This window comes from Phoxinus phoxinus (genome assembly GCF_949152265.1).
Source record: "Phoxinus phoxinus genome assembly, chromosome: 12".
Lineage (NCBI taxonomy): Eukaryota > Metazoa > Chordata > Actinopteri > Cypriniformes > Leuciscidae > Phoxinus > Phoxinus phoxinus.
Genome location: NC_136887.1, coordinates 32,253,685 through 32,275,591, shown reverse-complemented (window position 1 = coordinate 32,275,591; position 21,907 = coordinate 32,253,685). Strand labels below are relative to the sequence as shown.

Genomic DNA, 21,907 nt, shown 5'->3' with positions numbered 1-21,907 from the left:
AAGGCGCGTTGACAAACACCACACGTGACGCACTCGTCTCATTCGCTCTGGTTACATAGCAAAAGTGAAATTAATGGAAAGATGGCGAGGGCGGCGCCCCCGCGACCGGCTTTGGTTGATTGATAAAGAACACCGCGAGTGGGCATGTCGGAGAATAGCGCGGACACGCGTAAAAACACACCGCGAGCGGGCATGTCGAAGACGGAGAATAGCGTGGACACGCGCTACACACCGCGAGCGGGTATGTCAGAGAATAGCGCGGACACGCGCTTCACACTGCGAGCGGGTATGTCAGAGAATAGCGCAGACACGCGCTTCACACTGCGAGCGGGCTGCGGGCACCCAAAAGATTGTTTGACAATCAATAATCCCTCACATCACTCATTTTTTTAAATTATTTTATAGGTGAAAACAGACTTAAGGAACAGGCTCCAGGGGTACCATTTAGCAAGCATAGGCTACGCTCAGCATCAGGGGTGTTTGTTGTTTGGACAGACCTTTCCCCACTGCTAAAAAAATCTTAAAGGAAACTCTTCTCATTTTAACTTTTCTGAAACATTAACCAAGATGGCCTAGTATTGTTGTTGATATGAGTCTGTGTTTAGTTTTTTCACCGTAATTCTTAAAGTTAACATAATCTGACTGAGGAATCTTAGACAAGTAAATATTTGAACTGTGGTCAAATGTAAATTAACTTGTGCCTATTTAACTTTATTCAGAAAATGATTATTTAATTCTGCAATTTGCCTTCATTAGCGATTATCATCAATTTGATTACACAGATATTAATTAAACTAAACAGCTAGACAATGGCATCTCTGAATTCAATAATGAAATGCCTTTAACTGAAAATTGTATGTTTAATCTTATTATTATACATTACTGACACTCTATCCTCCAATTTGATACGGTTAAGTGCTTTTTTGTTACAGTAGGCTATATTTTAATCTTTGATAACAGTAGGTTACACAAATACAACGGGTCATGTTAGCCCTGGTCCAATTAAAAAATATTAACCGATACTGTAGAACTCAGGACATTTTTGTTCATGTAAAATATACCTCATTGTCATGTTCTAGACTTGTTATATTTAGCTTTAAATAAAAAAAATACCCCCTTAATATTGTGGCAGTTTTTTTCTCAGTGGTATCGAAAATGGTATCGAATATCGATATTTTTCAAGGTATCGTATCGAAGTTAGAAATTCTAGTATCGTGACAACACTAGTAGACATATGATAAATGAAAGCAATATGTTCTTAAAAAAGGTTCAAAATATCATACGTGTTTGACATCAACTGACAGGATGGAATCAAAGTCTAAAGCTAAAAAAAAATCTTAGTCTGTGCCAATAATACACTAAGCGATTTTCTGTGAAACCTGTCAACTCTAACTGGCCTAAAAGCATTGACTCCTCCACCAGACTGCAAATCGAGCCAAAATATTTGCAGAAGGATCACCCACTCAGACAGGAAGAAGTTGCATGACTGACATCTATAACGAATGTTTATGAGTTCACATTTGAAAGTGCTAAAAAAAAAAAAAATGCACTGAAACGTGCACACACTCTCAGAAAATAAAATTACTAAATCTATCACTGGGGCGGGTGCAATTTCAAAAGGTACATTTCAAAAGGTATATTATTTACACATAAAAGGTGCATTTATCTGTATATTAGGAATGCACCAAAAAGAAAATTCCAGGCCAAAACCGAAAATTCTGGATGCAATTGGCCGAAAATGCTTTTTAAAAAATATTTATTTATTATTTTAAATAAAAAAAAATTTTTAGAATTGTATTAGCCTAGACTTTTTAAAGAAATTCAATAATTTTAATGATACTGAATTAAAGAAATTCAAGCCAATAAAATAAAGTACCCACACTTTTATTGAATATTAAATATGAATATATTTCTTTATTCAGTTCTATGCAGAAGAATCAGATTTAACAGTATAGTCTACAAAGTAGGGCTGGGTATCAATTCAGATGTTCCAATTCGATTCGATTCTCGATTCAATTTTGATTCTAAATTCGATTTCGATTCCCGATTCGACTCAATGAATATAGATTTAATACAAATCCTATATTTATTTATTTTTAAAGTTTACGAGTGGTTAATTAATAAAAAGAAAGAGCCACAAACCTGTATATTAAACTCTTTTTATTTTAGCTACTCTTGGGTACATTAAAACCCAACTTCAAATGCATACAATGAATAGACAGGATTTTGATGCAAGATGAAAAAATTGATGCTGAAAATTAGACAAGTCAGAACAGTCGCATGCCTTGATCAGGATCAGGTTATTTTATGTTTAAGATAAAACTAACATAAAATCTCACAGCATTAGCTGTAACATGGAGGCTGCAAGCCTATGAACACTGTAGGAAAACTAAAACTGGCTTTTGGGTGATAGGTATAAATAAATATGGAAAAAAAATAGATTTTTGGCCTTTGAGAATCGATTTTGAATCGACCAAATTTTACAAATCGATTAATCGAAAAATCTATTTTTTTTGCACAGCCCTACTACAAAGCTACTATTATCAGTGCATGCGAGTAGAACGTATGGGAGCGGATCAGTGAATGAGAGGATAACGTCATTTTACCAGCATTGACCTGGGTTGCGTTTCCCGAAAACATCATTAGCCAACTATGGTCGCTAGTTCCGTCGTTATCAGCATAGTTCAACGAGTCTGTGTTTCCCGAAACTCCAACGGACATTCTCAAACAGCATAAATCCTTATCTTAAGTCAAATAAGCAAGCTGACATTCAGTACAATCTATATCTTTTATTTAGAATACAATACATACAATTGTAATTTTCATATTTTAGTTTGTCAAGATATTTAATGTCGTTTTTGAATAGTGTGCATGTGCGAACGTGCTCTAGTACGTAATGATTGAATCTGGAAATAAAGCAAAATAACTGAGAAAAATTAGAAATAGTCCTCAGATGCCATGTCTGTAATTTATAGCAAAACATCTAGCATTAATTCGATCTCAAACAGTTTCATTAAAATAAGTTATTACTCCACCACCTGCGTTACGTCATAAACTAACGTGGTTGAACAACCAATTTCGACCAACACCTCAAACTATTGAGACTTTTAAACCGGGACTAAAAACATTTATTTTTAGGAGAACGTTTATGAAAAACGTTTATGACTTTTAACTACTATGTCTATTTGTATTTTATATTGATGTTTTTACCATGCATTTATGATCTTAACTGTAGCACTTTGAGATTTGCTCCAAATGTAAAGTGCATTACAAATCAAATATATTATTATTATTATTATTATTAATTTGCGACAATATGGTTTCGGGAAACAGTCGTGACTAGCTAGTTGATAGCTATGAAGCAGCGAGTTATGTCGTTGTTCGGGAAACGCACCCCAGCACAGATATACCACACCATGTTACACAACAGTAGGGATATTGCAAGCAGAAACAAGTACTACATAGAAATGTCATGTCAGTGCATTATTTGAGCGGACTTTGTTTTTCCGATGATGAGCATGAGTGGTTCATGAGTGCGTTCGCATATTTTGGTCATTTGCCATTTCCGGACTATAATTTCCAGTGGCCAAAATGTCGGTGCATCCTACTGCAAATTAGTTCATGACCTTTTCAAAGAGTACTGCCCCAGTGACAGCTTTTGTACTTTTTTTTCCCTGAGGGTGCAGTTGTACTCATTTTCTTTTTGGTGGTAAAAAAACCTAATTATTATTCCCCTAAATTCTGTTAATGTGGAGTCTGGCAATGCCGGGACTCGCATCCTATAATAAATCTCACCAGAGGAGCTGTCTCTCAATCAGCATGAAACCCCTCCCACTGAGAATCAACACTACAATCAGAATGTATGATCATTTTCGTGTCTGTGTGTGAATGTGAGATAATAGTCTGACAGTGAAGGTCAAAGAATGATGTGTCTGGGAGTAACTGTGACTCACTATTATTCAATCAGAAAGCAGAGGCCTCATACAGAACACCACAAAAGATGCCTGCACCTGAATGCCAATGCACATACTTTACTACACAATACAAAGAAAGTGCACACTGTAACTAGTTCTGGGACGGTTACCGCATTACTGCGGTCACGTGACGCCTACCACGTGACGCCTACCCACGTGACGTCTGAGCTCGTCATCGTCATCGCCGCAAAAAACAACAACAACATTGGCCTTGTAAGATTGGAAATAATCTAAGACTAAGATTTGCTTTTCACCCCTCCTCTCTCTCACAAGGACCATGCTGATAGCAACCAAGGCCTGCTGTAGCCACAATGTTTGAACAATGGGGGAAGTTGTGATTGTATGATTGGTCAGTTTGAATATCTCACACCTTGGTGTTAGTCACATGGTCAAGGGAAAGGATAAAAGTCGATTACAATTGTTGCTCTGTCTCTTTTCCTTGGATACGCTGGTTTCTCTGGGTCCCCTCTATGGGGATTCTGCCTTTACCCCTCTCTCTCTCTCTCTCTCTCTCTCTCTCTCTCTCTCTCTCTCTCTCTGGTAACATTTTACAATTATGCTGGGTACAATTAATGGTTTATCATTTCATTCATCCATGTTGTGACTATTTTAAGTGTAAACATAACCTTATTTTGTCAGATTAAAACGAGATGATTGCATGTGAATGCGTCTTATTTACCCAAATTACTACTTCGCGACGCGGAAAGACGGCAACACGCGCGTCCTTCACCTGCTGGCCGGAAACCGGAAGTTGGGCCGATCAGCCGGGCCTTACAGCCTGCATGTTGTGTCTAATGACATGGATTCGTTGATTCTAATGACATGGATTATGTCTAATGACATTGTGTATTACGTGGATAAAGGTTTTCTAAACAAAACTTATCATCAAAAGATGGATAAAAAAAATAAAATAAAATGTGTTTTGTAGCCTATAATTTGAATTTCATAGGCGACACATTTTACTAAAGCATAAAATACAGGTGCATGACTCAAAAGCAGGATCTCAGTTTTTACTTGCACGTGCTTATTTACCACAATTCTCTCACATGAAAAGACAGCATTTGTCAACCCTCACGGAGTTCGCGGGAATTTCTTGATTTTCAACTGTGGTAAGAAAAAATCTATACCGTCCCAGCCCTAGCTGTAACTTTACTAAGTGATCAGACTTGCAATTTTCACTGGTTGATGAAACAATTCCATAGACTTACACATTAAAGGACTAGTTAACTTTAAAATTAAAATTTTGCATTTCTTCACCCTCAAGTTGTTTCAAACCTGTATGAATTTCTTTCTTCTGCTGAACACAAAAGAAGATATTTTGAAGAATGTTGGTGACTAAACAGTTAACTGGTCCCATTGACTTCCATAGTATTTTTTTCCTACTATGGAAGTCCATGGGGCCCATCAACTGTCTGGTTACTGACATTCTTCAAAATATCTTCTTTTGTGTTCAGCAGAAGAAAGAAATCCTTACAGGTCTGAAACAACTTGAGAGTGAGTAAATGACAAAATGTTCATTTTGAAGTGAACTATTCCTTTAAAGGAGGGATCCGAGTCGTATCTACATGCCAGAAGATCACACAGACATAAAAGTGCAGGACTACTGAACTCATGGCTGTTGTGCACAGGCAAGCACCACTCGCATGTTCTTCAGAAAAGATATAAAGATCTAGTTTAGGATATGAATTGAGATTCAGCCTGTGATATTCGAAACAACCTTGTGCCATGTTTTCAGCTTTACAATAGTTCCTGCAAAAGAACAAGAGAAATGGACAAAGACAAAGAAAAAAGAAGGCGGATAAGATGAGACGGATAAAAGAAAGTGTCAGAAATACTTTGAAAATAGACGCTTCACTCTCACTCGTCTGAAGCATCTGAAAGATTCCACATAAAGAGAGAGAGAGATGATGGACCTTCATTGAATTGCAATCTATATTTATGAGTGCACACAAATTATGACAAATGAATGAATAATTTCAGGATCTGAATGTGATCACACACACACACATACACACACACACCATGCGAGCACATCCATAAATTCACCAGTGCATATATTTGTGTGTGTGCATCTCTATTGGTTATCATAATCCTGACATCTGTTCTGTATTACACATGATATTAACAAATGAGCTGGAAATCTGTTTCCAGAAGCAAAAGGCGCTCTGGCAGTTTCCAAAGATCTCTGGCAGTTTCCGCTGCAGAAAATAATGCAGATTTCAGACATACGACCACACAGCATTTCAACATGAACATACATACATACATATTTTTTGAAAAAGCAAAAACTAAAATGACATTACAATTATTATAAAATTATTATATATTACATTAATTTAAAAATGTGTGTCTGGATCTGTAACACTGATTCAAAATCAGTTGTGAATCCTCTCAAATAAATCATTTAAAAGCACAGTCATTCATTTATCATTTATAAATCAGACATCACTCTCCATAAACGTTTGCTTTATTTAAAATATAAACATGGATTAATAGCTTTATTGGATAATCCAGGGAATTAAATACTTGAAAGGCACGTTTCTGTTTAATTGGAGCAAATTACTTCTCGTCTCACACTGTATTTACATTACAATGTTTCTTCATTGCTTTCACATGTAAATAAATCCTACCCACTGATAGCTGAGTTAAAGGGATAGTTCACCCAAAAATGACATTTTCCCACTACAGGTGAAACTGGAAAAAATTTAATATCATGCAAAAGTTCATTTATTTCAGTAATTCAATTTAAAAGGTGAAACTTTTTTAATATATTATTAGGGCTGCACGATTATGGCCAAAATGATTATCACGATTATTTGTTGATTTTAACCAAAAAAAATTGTATTGTCACATAGGCTAATTATAACTGCTTTCACATTGTGCTACATTTCCTGCTAATGTACAAATATGTGCATTAAAATAAAATAGGTCCTCTAATTCACCAAAATTCAGTGCATCTGCTTAAAGAATAAATAAAAATAAATAATTTATTATTATTTTATATTGTATTTATATTTTATATACATTGTATTTATAATTAATATTAGGACTAGAGATATTATCTTCTGTTATAATTATTATTATCTATTATCCGACTGCGCGAGACTTGTCTTTTGTGTGCATGTACTGTATGTGTATGCTTGTCAAATAATGTCAAACATTTTGTTAAAGATTATAACATCTTTGACAAAAAACAAAACAAAACAAAAAAACACTAACATTTCCTGTAGCCAAACCGTCACATCGCCTAGTCAGGCTAGTTAGATCTTTTGCTGCATTTTCTTCAAAGGCAGTCTTTGCAGACATAACCATCTTCCTCACAGATGCCATTATCCTCTCCACAGCTCTCCTGGTACCATGACTTCACTGACAACATCCTGATGTCCGTGAATAAAAATCAGAGTCATTGTTATTTGAAAAGTCTCTTGTTATTTGTAGTCTCTCGCGCACTATCGCTCGCGCGCAGACACACTCGGTCTCTCTCGCCCAGGTCGCTTCGCTTTTGTCAAGTCCGACGCCTCAGTCTACATCTACATCACGTGATCAGACAGTGGTTTACGGAGCGCTAGATTGGCTTAGCAAAAAAAAAAAAAAAAAACTTAAATACGGAGCGTTCTATGAACGGAATGACGCATTTTAAATATTGCACGATCACGCGAATTTGATCGTGGGAAGCCAAAATTGTGATCGTGATTAAAATTTGATTAATCGTGCAGCCCTATATATTATATAGACTCATTACATGCAAACTGAGATATTTCAAGCCTTTGTTTGTTATAATTCTGATGATTATGGCTTACAGCTTATGAAACCCAAAATTTTAAATTATAATATTGTGAAAATGTTTTCATAGCTGTAAGCCATAATCATCAAAATTATAACAAATAAAGGCTTGAAATATATCACTTTGCATGTAATGAGTCTACAGTATATAATATATTAGTTTCACCTTTTAAGTTGAATTACTGAAATAAATGAACGAGTTTTACCTGTATGGAAGTCAATGAGTGCCGTCAACTTTCTGGTTACCAACATTCTGCAAAATATATGACTTTGTCTTCAACAGAAGAAAGAAACTCATACAGGTTTGGAACAACTTGAGGTTGAGTAAATGATGTCATGATTTTCATTTTTGGGTGAACTAGGCCTAACCGTTTAATAAATCTATTGTGCTATAAATTTTATGGCAAAGACCGTAGAAATGTGTCAACCAATAAAGACTGTCACATATAGGCTACCGTCATTCTGGTCAATGCTTGCGCATGTGAAAGTGCATTATCTCAGCTAAGTGGATTTCTGCCATCTTTGCACCCGTTATTTCCTCCTACTAATGAAAAAGTGCTGCCATATTTGCACGCAGCAGGAGATAAATCGTCTCTTGAGCACATATTCAAAGTAGCACACGCGCACGCAAAGAAGTACTAAAGCAGCATAATAAACTCCCCACTGGATGAGGTGCTTGACTGATCATCTATCACTACTTCTTATTTTTCTGCACCTTCATCCTCCATTTCTCTCCATCTTACTACTTTAATTCCCTCTTTCTCGTCCTCTTTTTCTCGGGATCGTTTGATGGTGCCTGGCTGACAACTCGTTTCACGCATCACTAATTACTGATGACATGCAGTCCGACCGTACAGTATGAAAAGCGTCTGAGTCAGAGACCAGAATCAGCAGTTTCCAGAGCTGAAGAGAAAGACAGAGGGGTGATAGCTCAACAGCAGACAGCCGAGAAATCTGTTCCCGTCTCTGTGGAGGAGAGCCGAGTCCTGGACTTCGCTGTCTCACCTCCTTATTAAACGCTCCTCATCATTAATTCATCTCACACTGAGCCTGAGAGTGAGACCTCCACGACCAGAACATTAAACTCCGGGAAAGTCTCTGTTCGACCAGATGAACGTCACAGGTTGGCTCTCTAATGAAGATGTTACCAACAATTGGAGATTTATTGACATGTAGTCCTTCATGAGTCTATACCAACTGAATTAAGGCAACTGAACACTGCTAGCATGTACCTAAGTGCTAAAACCAAGATCCAGCGTTATTTTAGCCTCATTTAATTTTTTAATTTTGTTGTGTTTAAATTTTAATTGTATATATATATATATATATATATATATATATATATCGGTAATACTACTACTAATAACAAACCGCACTAAGGATTGATGAGCTGCTGGCTTGATGAATATTAATCACGTTGTCTGCTTTCGCTCGAACTGATTTGCTGAAATCCAAACAGAGACAGTAATAGGTGAGCGGCAGCCAATGAGATGGCCTTTTGCGCATTAGTTTCTGCTTGCTCATAAAGACTGAATAATTTCCAAATGAACTCATTATTTTTACAGGAACATACAACAAATACTGGTAATATCGTTTACATGTAGCACGTCAATTCTGCGTGGTATAAGACTCTCTCAATCTCTCTTTGAGTGTGTGAGAAACACTGAGCGCTCTCAGCAAAGCGACGGCGAGTCGGGCGCCTCACACTAGTGTTTACCGTGTGTCAATCAAATGCACAGTGCATTCATTGGGATAAAATGAAAAAGTGTGCTTTACGGACCTCTTGACGGAGAGCGAAACTCTCAAGCGCTCAGTCAGTGTTCGGCGAGGAAAAATATAATAAACTGCTCAGCTTCACGTCCACCTTCCGCCATAGTTGTTTTTCGCTCTGCACGGCTTTATCGTTATTATCGAGGGAAGATTCATAATTCTTATCGTGAAGAGCTTTTTTTACCATTATATCGCAACCGATAATATATCGCCCATCCCTAGGAGATGGTTGGTGCATGTTCTGTTTCCAAATACATGTTATAATTGACCCAAACTGCAGCTACATGTACACACACACACACACACACACACACAAAGCAACTTGCTTTGCTTCAAGGAATATGAGAAATAAGAGAAAGATGAATACAGAGAGAGAAGACAGGGGTGGAGGTAAAAAAAAACAGCCAACAATAAACCAGACGGACGGAAAACAACTTCTGCTTCTCTCTCCCATCAAAGAGACGCTGACAAGACTGTCACCCACATAGACAGAGAGAGAGAGAGAGAGAAATCCTCCATTCAGTGAGCTGGAAAAACCTTGAGATAGAGCTTCACCATCCAGTAAAACACACGCCTCCTTTAATAATACGGATGGGAAAATTTGTAGTTTACTTTAATATGTAAACAGCCTGTTAAACACACACATGAATCTGCCTCACTGTGCCTGTCTATCTGTCTGAGATGGAAGAAAACACGTAATATTTCACTTGCTAAAGCCACTGACTGGGTGAAAGCCAAAGGTTCAAACACACACATGAAGGCAGGTCCTGCTTTCTGCTTAAATATCATCATATCAAATGCACAAATCTTTTTTCAAACTAAATTAGCTGACATTTGGACTATGGGTTCATTTCTTAAGTTGTTTTTGAAGTAATGGCTGCACACAGTGGAGAGGTAAGAGAGGCAACACACAAACAGCTTTAATTTTTCATCCACTGCTTTACCTCTGGTGTAGGGCTGTCACTTTTTATTCGATATTCGAATATGCATTCAAACATGACGTGAAATATCCGTAATCGAACTACAAATAAACTATCCGGTTTTTAAAGTGCCATGTCTAGCGCATTTTTTACAGTCTATGATATTTTTTAAAAAGCATGTTATTTTGAAAGCGTGTTACAGCCTGTATGTTATAGTCAGATATGACGGTGCGCTGCAACACGTATCACCGCAGATGATCTATTCATCAAGCGTCAAGCCAACGTGCAAACTATCGCAAATCAAAGTGAAAGTAAGTCGCAGACGCTTTAACACACAATAATGATAATCTTCATTAAAAGTAAAGAAACGAAATTATCTTACCAGGGCTGCCGCTCTCTCTTATTGCAGTCTTTGATTTAGAAATGTTAGCTGATGATCAATCAATAAAATGCAGCTCATATCTGTTGCTTTCGGTGACATAAATCCATAGTGCGGGAATTGAAGATCGGATTTATATCCTTTTTGAAAAAACACATTTAGGCCTATGTGACCAGGTGTAAATGGAATCGTTTTGATAAAAAAGATAGCTATCCGATCTGAGAAAACGCATGAAGTGGCCAGGTGTAAACAGCCCCAGAAACACAGCAGGCGGCCAGAGCATCGCCAGGCGTCCAACATCGTATGACTGCATACTTTCCTGCACAACCGGTTGGCACCAATTGCCAGATGCACGTGTAAAGGCAAGGTTTATTTGCAAGGATATCGAGTCCTATAAGTGTAATTTTCGAAGTCCTGTTCATGACTGTTAAGTTGTGATTGAATCTCCGCTTTTTGGGGTTTTTTTCTCGGGGGGGGCGGTAGATATTAGAATATATTCGAATACATAGCTTGGTATTTGATATTCGTTCGAATTTGATTTTTCTCAAATGTGACAGCCCTACTCTGGTGTTTAAATGCCTCAAATCTGAACTAACAGTTAACGTGCTATTAAAGTGCATTGCATCCTGGGAAGAGACTAACCTCCTAACTCCCACACACTCCCACATGATGTGATCCAGGTCTCTCAGTAGGACTTTGCTCACTTTTCAAGCGCCTGATTGATCGATTGATTGGTGGTGTGTCTGCAGCCCTGTCAATAGGCCAAACATTCCCTCACACTTTAACACAGATCACGGTCTGCCATGATGGACCACAGAGAGAAAGACAAAATGATTTCATATTTATAATTTTATATTTCCTACCATTCAAAAAGCTTAGGGTTGAATACTATTTTTGCTCAGCAAGGATGCATTCAAATTATCAAAAGGGACATTTGTAAGGTTACAAAATAAATGCTGTTCTTTTGAACTTTCTATTCATTGAAGAATAAGTAGCAGCACAACTGTTATCAACATGTCATTGATAATAAAAAATGTTTCTTGAGAAGCAAATCAGCATATTAAAATGATTCCTGAAATATCATGTGACACTGAAGACTGAAGTAATGATGCTAAAAATAGTATGCGTGTAAACAGTGCGTGTATGTGACTAATGCAATAACATTTAGCAATGTAGTGCTTTTTACCATATCAGTAAAATGACTGAATCTGATTGTCATAGACAGACAGGCAGGATTCGCTCTCTCTACTAATGTCTCTTTTCAAAAAGCTAATGTTTTGTGCATCATAGGCACATCTGAACACATCAATGATGCCCAAAGCTGATGTTTAAAGGTGCAGCTCACTAGGTTGAGAGACACAGCCTCAGGTAGAGACAGATGAAAATTTCTATTGTTACAAATTCTCTGTCTTTCGAAGACACTTCAGAATTTAAATCTGTCCTTGCAGCTCTCCTAGTCCTTCACTTCATCCCTCTATTCTCATCATGCACACGTTCACAGAAACTTGCTCAGCACAGTCATCATAGTCCCAGCTGTGAGCACTCAGTGTAATACCGTCTGTCAGCACACGCACATGCACACACACACACACACGCACACACTGTTCAATCCCGTGGGTTTACACACCTGCCTCTCTTACAGTCATGTTCCCTCAGCAATTCTGTTTGGCTTTTCTGCCCAGTCTAATGAATTAACAAATCAATAGAAACAGTCGAAACACACACACTCACAAAAGGTAGAAGGAACCAACTTTAAGATAGCACAGCTAGATGCAAAAACAAACCTGTGAAAAATATAATCTGGATCCGGGTGCATGACCCTTCTAATGATGGCAGAAAACAGTCAGCGATATGGCAGCTGATTTAGGCAGGTGTGTGTGTGTGTGTGTGTTGCAGGGCTGATTTCACGGCTGATGGAGCACAGGGTCAGAATGTGTCAAAGAGAGTGAATGAGAGAACGAGAGAGAGAAGGGGGAAGGGAAGTCAGACGTAGGACAAAGGAAATGATTTTAGAAAAGGGCTCCATATAGGTCCCCTTAAACATGCAGGTCTCCAACCAGCAGCCAGAATAGTTCTGATCAGAAGGCAGAGAGCAGGATATTGTCATCGGCAAGTTCAGTACAACTTAAAACCCCAAATAAACTCAAACCCTTCATTATAAACAATGAAGAATCCGAGTACATTTAAAGTGCCAGACGCATTGCTCTGAGGTGCAGCGTGATTCACATTCAGTGGACAGGCACTCAGTTCTTATTTTCATCACACAGCAAATCTCCTCAACTCCAGCCACTCTGTTTTGTCCTTCTATCTGAATTAAAATGAATTTATTTACAAATTTTATGCAGGCGAATTGATTACTACTTACTTGGATTGAACTTTTAAAGTGCATTCAATTGTTGAATTTGAATTGGGGCTGCAAACAGAATACAGACTGCAGTTTGAATTTGCATGTACACTAAAATTTGCTGGATTATTTTTTTACCCAAACTGCTAGATTCTGCCTGTTGGGTCAATTTGTTGGGTTAAAGGTGAACTATGCAGGTTTTTTACCTTAACTGAACAGCTTCGGAGTCATTGGAATGGTTATATTACTTTTTTCGGGTTGAATGGTGGTCGTCTCGCACCCTCCTATCGCCTGTGAGCGGAAAAATCACCCTTGCAACTTTGGGCCGGCGGCCGCAGCGTCAGGGAGTATCGCGTGATATCAGGTCTCAGGATGTAACAAATTGCTTTACGGCAAAAAAAATCTGCTAAAATGATGTAATTATTGCGCTCCCTCACGCTGTTCGAACCCGAATGAAGAAGACGTTGTAAAGAATGTCCCGTCTGCTTTGATGTCGTTGATCTACTAGCCTCTGGTATCTGAGAGTCGCCAACAAGTTTTTCGACAGAGCTGTCAAATATCTATTCCGAAGCTGTAGGGGGAGCTCTCTAGAGAAACATGCGAGCAAAAAGCGAGAATACAGCGAAGAAATTCCCGAAACTACATAGCCCTGCTTTAAATGTTCACAGTGTTGGGCAGTTTTGTGTAAGTTTCACTGACAGTTGAACATTATGCACTTCCTCACAAACTAGCCAAATCTGCTGCTTTATAATAATAACCCACTGCTGGTCTCCCAAACTGGATCAGTTTGTCAATGGTCATTTTGTCTCCTGTCCCATAAGAAAGCAAAATTATAAAAAAAAATATCCAAGAAATTCTTATAACTGGAATAAATGGAATGATCGATAGAACGATACAATGATGTTAACAATCAACAAAAAGACAGACAGTCAGTTAAGCCATTATTCATCTCTCAAGTCACTGAAAATGCAGGTCTGATAAAGGTTCACACACACAAATTAGCAGCACACAAGTTAGCAGCACACATTTTGGCTCAGATGCAGTTGATATGATTGTGAACAAAGCCAAACAATTTGATGGCCTGCCATACAGTATATACTTTCTAAAAGTCCTCATGTCAAGCATGAACAACAACAAAATAAATCAATAAATTGCATCACTTTTTCAAGGGTTTTCTCGGCAGTCTTGTAACATAAGGTTTTCTATCAAATGAGACCATGTACTTGATGATATCTTATTTTTTTGCAGATTTATAAAGCCATTATAAGTATGCCACTTGATATCATGCGAAATCATTATGTATGCCACTTGAAATCAGGGTGTAAACTGAGTGTCAACAGAGAGCTTACATATCACAGGTTTGCGTTTAAAGTCTGTTTAGAGAGAATTTAATAACAAATTATCATTTCGACGGAAGTGAATCAATCAAAACTAACTTTAGCTGGAAAATAACATTATTCAAGAACCGCTATAAAGCCAAAACAATCTCTGTTACCTTAAATTATACGTTTATCTCTGTAAAGGTGCTTTGAAACTATTCACATTGTTAAAAGCGCTATATAAATGAAGATGACTTGACTTGACTTAAACGGGATCGGTTTCGGTCGATCATGATGACAAGAAATCGGTAGTTGGTATAGACTGCAAAAATCTTGATCGGAGCATCCCTAGTTTGTACAACTCCATTTTAGCGACTTATGCGTTAATTATTAAAAACGACTATAAAAATAATTTTTTTATAGTTTATTATTACTTTATTATTTATTTTTGGTTTCGGCTTTTGGCCAAGCGCATCCTGAATGTTCGGTTTCGGGCCAGAATTTTCAATCCGATGCATACCTAGACAAAACCCAAATTTCCAGACTCTCCTCTGCTGTCCTCAGCGCTCCTCTCTTTAGACGGTGAGCAGTTTCTCAGTAATGAGGCTCATTTACATGGCAGTCACAGCGGTCCCAGTGGATCCATACCACACACACACAAGGTCTCTCTTATGATTGTGCCCTTTGAGTTCTCTCATAAATGACTTAAAAGGACACAGAATCGAATCAAATTGAACTGTACAGACAGTAGAACACCTCCTGAAATTGCACCTTTCCAATGATCAAATGATGGTCGGATCTCTGCTGTCTAAATGCTGCTGTATTTAGCTCTGACAAACTATTGATTTCAATATTCAAACTCAATTTAATGATGACATTATGTATCCCAGACGTACTTTAAAGGCAGGGTGGGTGATTTGTTCCAGAAACACTTTTTGTTATGCTGGTTGAAAGTCTCTTCACATCCTGATGGCAATCATTAAGTTAAGTGGTCTAAATATATTTATATCTTGTCTGTGGAAGGCGTACGACTAGGGATGCAAATTATCGATTAATTCATTAATCATTAATTGATTGACCTTATCGATCGATTAACGATTAACTGATAAGCGGCTATTTTCCTGAGAATGTACATTTCTCACGGTATCAATAGTGTCTTTAACATAAAAAGCAAAATATTGCTTATATACTGAACAAAAATGCATGTTATATTGCTCAAATGATGTTTTATTGTAACAGTTGGGATACGGTACATAATGGCATTTATGTAGTTTAACAAAATAAATTATGCACAGAAAATTAAAATACATAACAAATAATTGGGTCAGTGACGTTTTAGAATTTCAAAACAGTAAAAAAATAAAAATGAAAGGACAAATTAAATATAGCATTTTTTGTGTAAATCTATGTGTATATTTTTTGTTTTTATTAGTGCCCTTTATAAAAAATAACAATATATGACATTTTAATGTGTTTCTTTGTATACAGTCCTTGAAAATGTCATAAGGTAAAACGAAGTGATTTTTAGAAATAAATTAAATTTGATATTCATGACACAGTTAAATACAACCATGAATGCAATAGTTGATCTGTAAGTATTCTATAACAAGTTGCAAAATGTAAACACCTACACCACAAATACTAAATATTTTGTTTTTTAACAACTTCAGCATATCATCTATGGACATTTGTTCTATTTTTTTTAAAGAAATTAGTCAAAAATGCCTTGATGTTATATATATATGTATATCATACTAGCTCTCCTCCATTATTTTCATGAACCATGTGAACAAACAAAGTATTTATTTTTATTTATTTTAAAATGCAATGTTTTACCATATGACATATTTTGTTTTACCGTATGACATAGTACAATTTCAATGTTTCATTGCATTTTTAATGTAATAAATACATGTAGGCCAATTCAAAATGATTTCAAAGAAACACAAGGCATCTCAAGTGAACCTTTTATTAACAGTAGAATATATTTACCAACACATGAATATTTCTTTTAGTCAACTCAACTCTCTTTCAGTACAAGGAACACATAGGACGTGCTATATGTAATACATGACAATATCATTCAGATTTACAACAGTGAGATAACTTGTGAAAAAATCTGTTTTTAACATTTAGTTTAAAAAGAACAGTAAGGGTTCATGGGAGTTTGCCCAGCCAATCCACATGTGCTTTGTGGATTTGGAGAAGGCATTCGACTGTGTCCCTCGTGGCGGCCTGTGGAGGGTGCTCCGGGAGTATGGGGTCCGGGGTCCTTTGCTAAGGGCTGTCCGGTCCCTGTACGACCGAAGCAGGAGCTTGGTTCGCATTGCCGGCAGTAAGTCAGACTTGTTCCCGGTGCATGTTGGACTCCGGCAGGGCTGCCCTTTGTCGCCGGTTCTGTTCATAATATTTATGGACAGAGTTTCTAGGCGCAGCCAGGGGCCGGAGGGTGTCATGTTTGGGGACCACACGATTTCGTCTCTGCTCTTTGCGGATGATGTTGTCGTGTTGGCCCCATCAGACCAGAAACTCCAGCATGCACTGGGACGGTTTGCAGCCGAGTGTGAAGCAGCTGTGATGAGAATCAGCACCTCCAAACCCGAGGCCATGGTCCTCAGTCGGAAAAAGGTGGCTTGCCTACTTCAGGTTGGTGGAGAGTTCCTGTCTCAAGTGGAGGAGTTCAAGTATCTTGGGGTCTTGTTCACGAGTGAGGGAAGGATGGAACGGGAGATTGACAGACGGATCGGTGCAGCTGCTGCAGTAATGCGGTCGATGTACCGGTCTGTCGTGGTGATTTACCGGTCAATCTACGTTCCTACTCTCACCTTTGGTCATGAGCTTTGGGTCATGACCGAAAGGACAAGATCCCGGATACAGGCGGCCGAAATGAGCTTTCTCCGCAGAGTGGCTGGGCGATCCCTTAGAGATAGGGTGAGGAGCTCGGTCACTCGGGAGGAGCTCAGAGTAGAGCCGCTGCTCCTCCACATCGAGAGGGGTCAGCTGAGGTGGCTCGAGGATCTGTTCCCACCGGGAGGAGACCCCGGGGAAGACCTAGGACACGCTGGAGAGACTATGTCATCATATACTCTCACAGTTATACCTTTCCCTCCTCTTGGCTAGGTTCTCCTCTCTAGATGCAGGATCTGCCCTTAGCTTTGCACGGAAATGTGCACCCCTCTCCTTACTAGAAAGAGACATCTGTAATAATGTGAAAAAATGAGCAAACCCAAAGCAAGACCTGCAGCATTTCATTAATACAATTTAAAATAAAAAAATGTTCACATCCAGTCTTTCCACATCTTCTGACAGCTGTAACCTCACCTCTACTGTCCAACTGCATCCAATTCTTTCCCATCAGCCCTTAGGAAGGATAGTCAGTCCTTCACATTTAAAGAAACGACTTGACAAGGTCATTTTCTTTTCTGTGTTGATGTGTGTCCTGATGAAACAGGAAGCTGCAGCAGAACATATTATGCAAGATGAATCATCAAAAAAATGTGTTTAGTTTTCCTAAAGGAGAATTTTTAATATGTAAATATGCTGCAAGTGTAATTTTGTAAACTTATGAGCATACAAATGAGCATTCGAATGAACTAAAAAGATATAGACACTGACTAAAAACTAAACAACTCTGATTTATTGTGGTCTTTACAAAAAGTAAAGATTTTGATTAGAACCAAAAAAAAAAAATCACTTAACCAAAAGAGCTCTGCAGAGCCGACCCATAAGTTAGCAACACTCTGGTTTCCTCCACAATAAGAACCCAATAGGACTTTTGGATTATAGCAGAAAATGAGCTTAAACAAAAGTTTATGATTCAAAAAAATATATTTTTATACGGTATAACCAGGGTGCGATTTGCCGGGGGGGATGCGTGGGATTTCCCCCTTTCTGGTCAATGTATCCCTGCCATTGTATCCCCGGTGGGGATAAATTTATCCCCCCCAAAGTGATCAGTGCTACTACACTAACGGCGAGACGGATCACAAAACTTATCACGGATCCGTGGTTTGATTAAAGTCAATTTTATTTTAAAATGATTACTCACTCACTCTTGAGCATCTGGCGCGAGTGATTTCTAGAGGTCCTGTGGCGCGAATGAGGCGTTTAGCGCGGCGCGGGGCTTATAGCCTAATTCGCGCGTCCAGTTCACGCAAATGAGGCGAATTGCTAACACAGATAATGCATCTGTCTTTACTATCATTTCACTGTAGCTCAGCATCACGATGTAAAGTTAACGTTATTGCATGATCACAGTTCTGTGGAAAGATTGTGGGGAAAGATAAGCTATTAGAGTAAAAATATTGCGTTAGGCTACTTCATGAGTTAATAAGAAAAAAGATTTGACAATTCCTGCAAATGCAGTGATAAAGTTCATGTTGCATGATTTATTTTTATGAATAAAAATGTTTCAAAACATCCCCCCCTCTGTTTTTTTCACAAATCGCACCCTGCGTATAACCCGATATTATTATACGGGTTATTAAAATCGCTTTTGAATGCATGCCTGCTTTTCACTTTCGAATTCGCAACCACGCATACTCAGTGTATTGGAAGCGATAAGATATTTGTCAATAAGGATCCTCCATCATCATCTTGTCAGTCATCTCTTCTCACTGTCGTTACGTGAAAAGTGAAATCTGACTCCTGCTGTACTGTGCTGCGACTCTGCAGATCATGCTGTAGAGCAGACGCTTTCAGTTTATAATTGTAAATGTTGTTATAACTAACAACTAAATTGTTTTTATTTCTATAAAAAAGCAAAACGGTACCGCGGTGGGCAAGTTACCATCAATACCATGTAACACCGGTAACACTGACGACCTCAGCAAGCCTACTGTGAAGCCGCTTTGAAACGATTTATATTGTATAAAGCGCTATATAAATTAAAGGTGACTTGACTTGAAATGCTAACTCGTTTTTTTGGGTTTTGGCCAACAAAAAAAAATTCTCTGCATCCCATCAGAACCTAAGAACCATACTTACACAATACATACTTACACCTAAGATTACACCATACACAACTGTAGCAACTTAAGAACCCAATGCAGCCAAAAATTATTATTCGTAAGTATAGGGTTTTTCGCTTTTAAACCTGCCAAGTGGGAGGAAAAACAATGCAGAATAAAACCTGCTGCAGCCAGAGCATTGCATTAGGCAGGCCCACACAGATTTCACAACGACCTTTAAAACGACCACTAATTTCAGGCTTCAGACCGTTACTGAAAAAGAAAGCCTTTCAAAATGTGTGTCTCTCTCTCTCTCTGTGTGTGTGTGTGTGTGTGGGGGGGGATCTTCAGAAAACCCTTAGTTTAAAGCTTTTAAACCGTGGGCTCAACACTACCTGTCATCTCTCACCCTGACAGACTGATGGAGCTTCTGGAGTTATTACTCAAATTCACACAGCACACACTCACACATACACCACTATAGAGCCAAATAAGACTTCTAACACACAACAGTATAATTTGTGTCAGAGATTTTGCTATTCCTTTTAAACTGCAAACATATTATAGCAAAACTGTTTTATATAAGAGAAAACAGAATTCAACATATGTTGCAGACTCGCAGGTGTGCATAGATCAGCTAAATAACAGCAGGGCTATGCGCTCAGAATTGAATTAACAATGCTTTTAAAATTCCATTTGGATTCCTGAATTCGAATTAAGTGAGTTGAGGTAGCAAACAGAATTGAGAACTGCAATTTAAATTTAAATTGAACTTAAATGCAAAGAAAATCATACTGCAGTTAGTGTAATTTCGAATTAGATAAAGAAAGCTTGTCAAAACAAACTTTAAACGATGGCTTGACAAAGCCTTGTCTGAAAGTTGCAATACAAAGTAAAAAAAGGCAGAACTTTTTGTACTTAATTTACATATGCATCCTCATATGTAATCAATTAACTTTCATTTTATGGATCAAGGTGGAAGAACGCTGTGTTTCCCAGAATACCATTACCTGTTGCATTTCTTTAAAATTGGAATTCTGATTGTTTGATCGAATGAGAATTGACCGTTCGCAAAGACCTGCCCCCTTTAGTTACTGTTGCTATGTCCGACAAGCTACGCCGCTCTCACGCCCCACCATGTTCTCACACAGTGAAAAATACATTGCGGAGCAGAGACACTGATAGACAGGACAGACCAGCTTACTTTTGATATGAAACAAAGTCTCAACTTTCAAATTCTGTAATTTTGTCAAGAAATTTAAACAATAAATACCGTTTTGTGGCTCTTTAATGTGTCGTGACAGATCGCTGTAGAACCTCAGTTAAAGCTGCTCGTGAACCGATCATCTCTTCCTTTTAGTTCATTTATAGCATCAAATAAACATGAATGAACATCAGAAGGAATGTTGTTTTAACCGCGGAAAGGCTCCAGTACACTCGGTTTTCAAGTGTTCAAGTTCAAGTCCTCCCATGTTAATCTAATAACTCTCCTGAATGCTTTGTCGGACAAAAATGGCGGATTCGGAGGATGGCGGATTATGATTGGTCAGGTCGCCTGTCAATCAAACTCCCTGCGAAGGGTCAATTGAATGAGTTTAAATACTAGTTTTGCACTTATATATTTTGTGAATCTGGTTTTGCACTGATGCCAGACTTAATTTCTTATGAATAGTCTGATCTTTTGCTGCGTGTCCTCCAAATAAAAAGAAAACAAAAGAGATGAAGTGCCTTTCATTTGTGCAGCTTTTTATTTACTGGCTTATCTAAAAATACCATTACCAGATGGTTATTTAATATATAAACCATTTGCACATCGGCTTTTCAGAAAAATGACTACATTGTGATCTACACACTCTCATATCAAGATGTAGCCCAAGTTGTTGGTCATCCCACCCACCCCTAATGATTTTTCCAGAGTGTGTGTGTGTGTGTGTGTGTGTGTGTGTGTGTGTGTGTGTGTGTGTGTGTGTGTGTGTGTGTCCGTTTATGTGCTAATGTCCTTGTCAAGATTCTCTGACTGCATCAGCATTCATAATATCACCTCTCATTAACAGAAAAATTACTGACACAGGAAAGAGAGAGGCAGAGATAAAGAATGAGAGGAGAGAAAGAGAGAGATGCATAGTGAAAGAGAAATGCATGAAGAGACTCTTCATTTCACCTCCTGCAATCACTTCATCCATATAAAGAGCCTCCGAACCCCCCTGATCTCACTCTCACATAGATCCCACAGCTGAGAAGCGCTGAACACACTTATGGACAGGTGCTTCGTTTCGAGATCTCCAGTGCGGATTACACAACACATGCACGCAACACACGGGCTGCATCACAATTGGCATACTTACTTTGACTGCATACTAAAACTATGCACACCAGTACCCCAGTACGGCAGTAAACAAGACCGTAACCACATATTTAGGATTTAAGGGCCAAATGTTCTAGCTGAAGAATCAACCATTGATATCTGAT

General features: G+C 38.2%; 1 protein-coding gene across 1 annotated transcript in view; it reads right to left on the bottom strand.

Annotated features, from left to right (window-relative positions):
* Positions 1 to 21,907, bottom strand: part of spock1 (SPARC (osteonectin), cwcv and kazal like domains proteoglycan 1) — a 181,968-nt gene that overhangs the window by 158,762 nt on the left and 1,299 nt on the right.